Raw genomic sequence first — 6,327 nt, 5'->3', positions numbered from 1 at the left:
TGGCTTTTCTTTCTCTCTCCTCTTCCTCCCTCCGCCTCCTTATTTGTCAGTCATCCTGAATCTTCCATTTCTTGGTATAAAAATCCCTCCAAAACTTCTGCTGGCAAATATTGTTGGAAGGCTGTAAAGATGATGCATTTGGTATTTTGGAACATTGAAACCTGTAGCCATGATCTTAGTACCTCAGACAGGTGTAACCAAACTAAGAGTGGGCATTGGACACAAAAGTCCTAATCTTAGCTCTGACTCTGTGTTGGATAAATCATTAACCTCCCTGCCTCAGTTTCCCCATCTGCAAAATGGGGCTTATAGTACCTGTTTCATAGGTCTGTTAAGATTTATTAGACAATGTGTAAATCATTTCGTCCATGCAAAATGCTGTTAAGTATTACTGTCAGAGGGGTGTGTGTGTGTGTGTGTAATTGCAATTGCCACGGCCCTGACCCTACACTGAAAAGGAGAGGTGGGTCAATCACATAGTCACCTGTGTGTGACTAAAACACCATATTTCTGAGCGCCATTCTTGAAAATCCAGGCACTAGGCAAGAAGTAAAACACAAAATGAAAGAGAAATTTGCAGTGATAAATGTTTCAAAATTATTGGCAGTTGCAATGATCCAGGGGAGGAGGGAATTCTCAATGACATGGCCTGTACTGAAGATCTGGAAGAAGGAAGGTGACAAAACTGAATTAACTTCGCAAACAGTGCTGAATTAACAGGGGTCTGAGCTGACGGAAAGTGCTGCTATTGTACAGTGGCAATTTAAATGAATAGTTCTGAATAAGTGGACAAGGCTAGAGCTAATTCCATTCCAATAGTTAAAGCAGAAGGTGTGTGCTAATTATTTCTAAAGTGACATAAATGTGCATGGCCTCTCACAGACTGCTTGCAGCTACTGATTTAGTAGTAAGTACATCAGGAATGACCTATCAAACAATGGCACACATGATCTTGAAGGAGAGAAATGGAAGTTTTTGTATTTGTTATCCCAAAACGGTATTTTTTTCACGTCTAAACTTCACCTGCAGCTATATAACCCATTATCTTATTGGCTGCTGAATATAGTCTGCCAAAAATAACTTAATAGGCTTATATTGCCTAATGGTTCTCAATGAGCTATTGTGACAGATATATGGCTCTTGTATTTTATTTGTGCAGAATCAAGCACTATTGTTACACTTGCTTCTTTGAGAGAGGAAATTTCTGCCAGAGCCAAGTCTCCAAGTGGAGAGTGACATTAAACTCTCAAAAGAGAAGTTAATTGGATTCCAGTGCTTTCTCCCTGTACTATTGTGTGGACCCAGGAAGTGCAAGGTTCGGGAGTCAGAACCGTTGGCTGGTTATCAGGACTACCTGGAGAACAGTGCAATAGTTAAGGCTGTGGCAGCTGGAAAAATTTGCTACTGAAACCAGCTATGAACTTCCCCCTTTTCTCTAGCACATGGGGGGTGGGGGGAGTTTCTGAGCTGGCCTACCTGGATACTATCACAACTGCCATGGTCTGTGGAACTGTATCTGAAGAAGATAGAGGGGGAAAAGCCACTATTGCAAATAATCATTGCTGAAAATAACCATCAGCAAATCTTACCCAATGAGTATTTCAACTATGAGCCAAAGTCATGTGCTGGGGGAGGAGGAAAGGGACTGAAAGATAGTTTAGTGAGAACACATTGCAACAGAATTTATTTGTTGCTGTGAAATTTGGTCATTGTGCCAGGAGCCCAGGTATAGAGAGAAAAAGAGAGGGCTATCACCTGGTACTTAGGGTGAAATGGGACAGTGTGGGAGGGAGAGGTTCCCAAGAGATGCTGAAAGAGCAGCTAGAGAAGTAAAATGAAACAACTGTTTCAGCAATTCAAAGAAGGGAGAGTATAGAGCAAGCATGATTTATTATGCTAGAGATATCACGAATGGGAATAAAGGGGCATGCATTGGGTGTAGTTTTCACATGCAGAAGAATACAAGACCCTCTTTTGTGATTGAAGTATGGGCCCCTCCATATGACTATAATCTTTATATGATCAGGTTCTTTTAATTGTCACAAGAGTTGGTGTTATGTACCAAAATATAATTGTTGCTTAGTGCATTAGGTTAATGTGAGACGCCACAGGATGGCAGATTGCTATTGCATACCCACATATGCAGCAGGAGCATGTGACTGAATTCAACAACTCTTACCTACTCTGTAGTATTATAAATACTTTAGACTGGATGACTGCAATGCAATGGGGCTACACTTTAAATCCACTTGAAAACTAGGGCTAGTGCAGAATATGGCACCCCATACAACGACTTACCATGAGCATGTGACAGCAGCACTCTGGAGCTGCACTAGCCATACAGTGGTTTCTGGATAGAATTTAAGGTGGTGATTCTGACACACAAAGCCCTAACTTACCTGGGATCCTCTTAGAAAAGAGACACTCACCCTGGGCCATACAGCTGAAGCTGAGGGAAACAAGAGGAACACAAGTTAACCTTTCCCCCATCCAGTATAAAAGAGAGGGGGCTGCTAGCAGAGTTTTTTTGTGACATCGCTTTTTTGGAATATGCTCTCCTTGGTCTAAAATAACTAGAATATATTGAACTTCCAGTGCAGATGATCAGGTCGTACTATCACCCAAATAAGACACTTTCCAGAGAAATGTACTTTAAGGGTCTGCCTGGGAAAGATACAAGTCTATGATCATAGGCTATAATTAGCACAGGGAGAAGATTTCAGACTGTAGAAGGCTCTTTAACATGTGCCAATGGCTAGATGCTGACACTAGATAAATTCAGGCCAGAAATACAGTAGAGGTTTTTTAATAGTGGAATTAACCACTGGAACAATTTATGAAAGGGTGTAGTGGATTCTCCTTCACCTGAAGTCTAAGTTGAAATTGGATGTCTCTAAAAACAGAGGTTCTCAAACATTTTTGACCCCTTTTCAAATGTAATGTTAATCATGGACCCCCAACTGAGAAACTGGCTGACAAAAGTATAGGTGTACTTCATATAAACATGTACTGTTAGTAATGCATTAAGACGGTGGTTCTCAAACTGGGTCGGGATCCCAAAGTGGGTCACGACCCCTTTTTAATGGGGTCATGAGGGCTGGCGTTAGACTTCCTGAGGTCTACGCTGAAGGGCTTCAGCCCTGGGTGGCAGGGCTCAGGTTATAGGCCCCCTGCTTGGCGCTGAAACCCTCTCCCCCTCACCTCCCCAGGGTTGCCTAGTAATTTTTGTTCTCAGAAGGGGGTTGTGATGCAATGAAGTTTGAGAACCCCCAATTTAAGAAAAAGAGTATGAGTAATTACAGATATCAGTGACATGGGTGTGCATGTCTTACTGCAGAGTCTATCTATCCTTGGTGTGACGGTTGACAAGCAAACTCATATATCATTCTACACTTCCAGTCAGGACCTGAACTTTGTCTTCATAGCTGTCATGGCAGAGAATGATGCGTCACATATATATGTTTTTGGGAAAGGTAGCAACACTTTCATTACTTCTGTAACTAAAACTGTGTGCTCCACAGCAACAGTTAGCCAAAACGGGCAAGGTGTCTGTTCCTGAAACTTAATTTTCACAATAGGTTGAACAGCTTCTGTTCTGCTTTTCCACTCAAATGGCAAAATGATATAGCAAAAGTTGAGAACAGAGTCCAAATCCAATCATATTTCTCCATGTTTATATTTTTAAAGTAAACCCTGAAGTATTCTGACAAAGTTGAAAGATGAGCAACAATCCTTTCTTTCACACAGTCAATTGTCACGCTGTTTGGATCCAGAAATTCTGTCAGTAGTGGCAGATTCCACTGCTCAGTCTAGTTTTCTAAATATTTTCTTCTGAAATGCTGCAATCTTGTCACTTACCTCAAGTATGGTTGTATTGCTCCCTTGTGGGGACAAGTTCAGTGCATTCAACAAGTTAATAATGTCTGTGAAGTATGCAAGCGTCACAAGCCATATTCGGCCAGAACAGTTTGTGGTGATTGTTGGATTGTGCACAGAAAACCAAAACCAGCAGCTCTGTGCCAAGCTCAAAAACTCTTTCTAACACTCTGCTGAGAAATAGCCAACACACTTTCATATGAAACTCTAATTTGTCATGTCTTGCACCCATTTCTAAACACAGCTTTGCAAAAAGGTGTGAATTCAAAGGCCAGGACTTTACAAAATTGAATTTGGCACATCAGTAATTTGGTTTCCATTTTCTTTGATGCAAGGGCCTGGCAATGCAACATACAGTGTGTTACAATTACCTGTGGGTTTATGGCTTGTATTCTTGTTACACCACCACTCCTATTGTCTGTAATAGTGGCAGCACTGTCCATGAAAACAGCAACACACTTCAGCGATTCAGCTTTCATTAAATCATCCAATAATTTGAATATTTCCTGACCTGTTGTCTGTTTTGGTAACTCCTGACAAAAAAGAAAATCTTCCAAAATGTCCCCCCAGCCAAACATAACGAACAAAAACTAATAATTGTTCTGCATTACCAACATCAGCTGTCTCATCAAGCTGAACCACAAAATTTTCACATATATGTAGCCTTTCAATTAGTTGGCATTTTACATCACGTGTTGTTAGAAAGTGGTATGGCCTTAAGAATCTTCGCTTACCAGCACGTCACACTTTTTTAAAGCAGCTGGAAGAATCAGTTCTTCTCCAGTGGTATGGGATTCTTTTATTCTTTGCAATCCAAAGTACTGTTAAGAAAGACGCTTTCAGAGCCTTTTCCAGAACCGATGTTATGTTTGTCATTTGAGTTTTATTCTTTCCTTTGTTGAAAAAAGTCTCTGGATTTATCTTTATACTCCAGGTGCCTTGTTGTGAGGTGTAGTTTCAACTTTGCCGATTTAATTGCTTCGTTTGATAGGATTTGTAAGTATACAATGCCTTGCGGTCATTCATCAATAAATTTGATAAAATCAATATAACTTTTATCAACTTTCTGTTATTCGTTTCTTACAACTTAACTCTGGATTTTTCATGGCTTCCTTCAGTGCAACTAGCAGTAATAGTATAAGGACTTTTTAAAAACTTATCCATTTTCAATGTAATTTGCTCATACACTGTAAAAATATATTCCACTTCCACCCACCGAAGACCTCTCAGCCATCAAAAAAACTGAGGTCACTTCTGATTTGCGGTCGCAAAGCAGTGAGATTTGACGCTGATGCTTATACAATGTGAGTATTACGGCATTGTTCATACACCATGGCATATGTTGAGTAAACAGAAAAAGTAGATTTGTTAGCTTTAATTAGTAGATGATGCAGCCATGCAATGAGATTTTTTTTTTTTTTTGTAATATTTTGCAGACCTTCGGTGCAGTCTCTAAGGACCCCCTGGGCTTCTTGGAGACCAGTTTGAGAATCTCTTTTCTAAAAGATAACGCTCTACCGCAGCCGCAAAAGATAGGTTTCATTACAGGATGATGTTATCTGACCTACGTTATGCAAAAGATCAGACTAGTCTTAACAGCTAGGAAACCATTTTCCTCTACAAGAGTTAAGTCTGGAGCCAGGTCCCATACATGCTCTGAAGGTAAGTACACCAGTTAGGATAAACCCCATAGAAATACTATACGTGCAGTGCTGCAGTCAAATATTTATGTGCCTAGGGACTTCTCAACAATGACTGCAGAGCACAATTGGGCCCTATCTCCTAATCAACAAGAAAAGGAATATTCAGCTTCTGATACTCCCTCAACAAAATATGCAGACATCCCATTCTCTAAAGCACTGGAGAGTGAAAACAAAACCAACACACACATCAAAAAGAAAGCAATAATCAGCTGATCCTACATAATACCACCTTTCCCCAAAAGGGCACTAAGACAGGTACTTGATGTCCCTGCTGTGGGAAGCTCTGCCACGACCTTCTGTTAGACTCTGATAGGAAGATAAGTTGTCAATCTCAGCAACAGTTTTGGTGGTGTCAGTCAGAGGGCAAGTGCCAGCAGAGCTGGCGCTAGGCATAAGCAGACTAAGCAATTGCTTAGGTCCCCGAGCAGCTCGAGGGCCCCTATTTGCTTTGTCAGTGTGTTGGGCATGGGGGAGAGGGGTAACAAAATATTCCTGCTTAGGGCTCCCAATAGACTAGCACTGCAGCTGAATGCCAGGTCCCGTAGCACGCCACTCAAGGAACAATCCTATGCCTCCATCAGTGTGAGATTATGGGACAAAACATATCTTGTAGGCACCAAATTCAGAATGTCCTCTCAAATAAGGAGTAGGGTAGTGTTCAGTCTAAAGTCACACCGGGATGGGTGTTGCAAAGCCAAGCCCTGAAGCCAGTCTCCCTATCCCCTCCCAGATACAGAACCACCAGCCC

This window comes from Mauremys reevesii, linkage group 15, assembly GCF_016161935.1.
Source record: "Mauremys reevesii isolate NIE-2019 linkage group 15, ASM1616193v1, whole genome shotgun sequence".
Taxonomy (NCBI): Eukaryota; Metazoa; Chordata; order Testudines; family Geoemydidae; genus Mauremys; species Mauremys reevesii.
The sequence above is the reverse complement of the archived record's forward strand: the minus strand, read 5'-3'. Positions refer to the sequence as shown.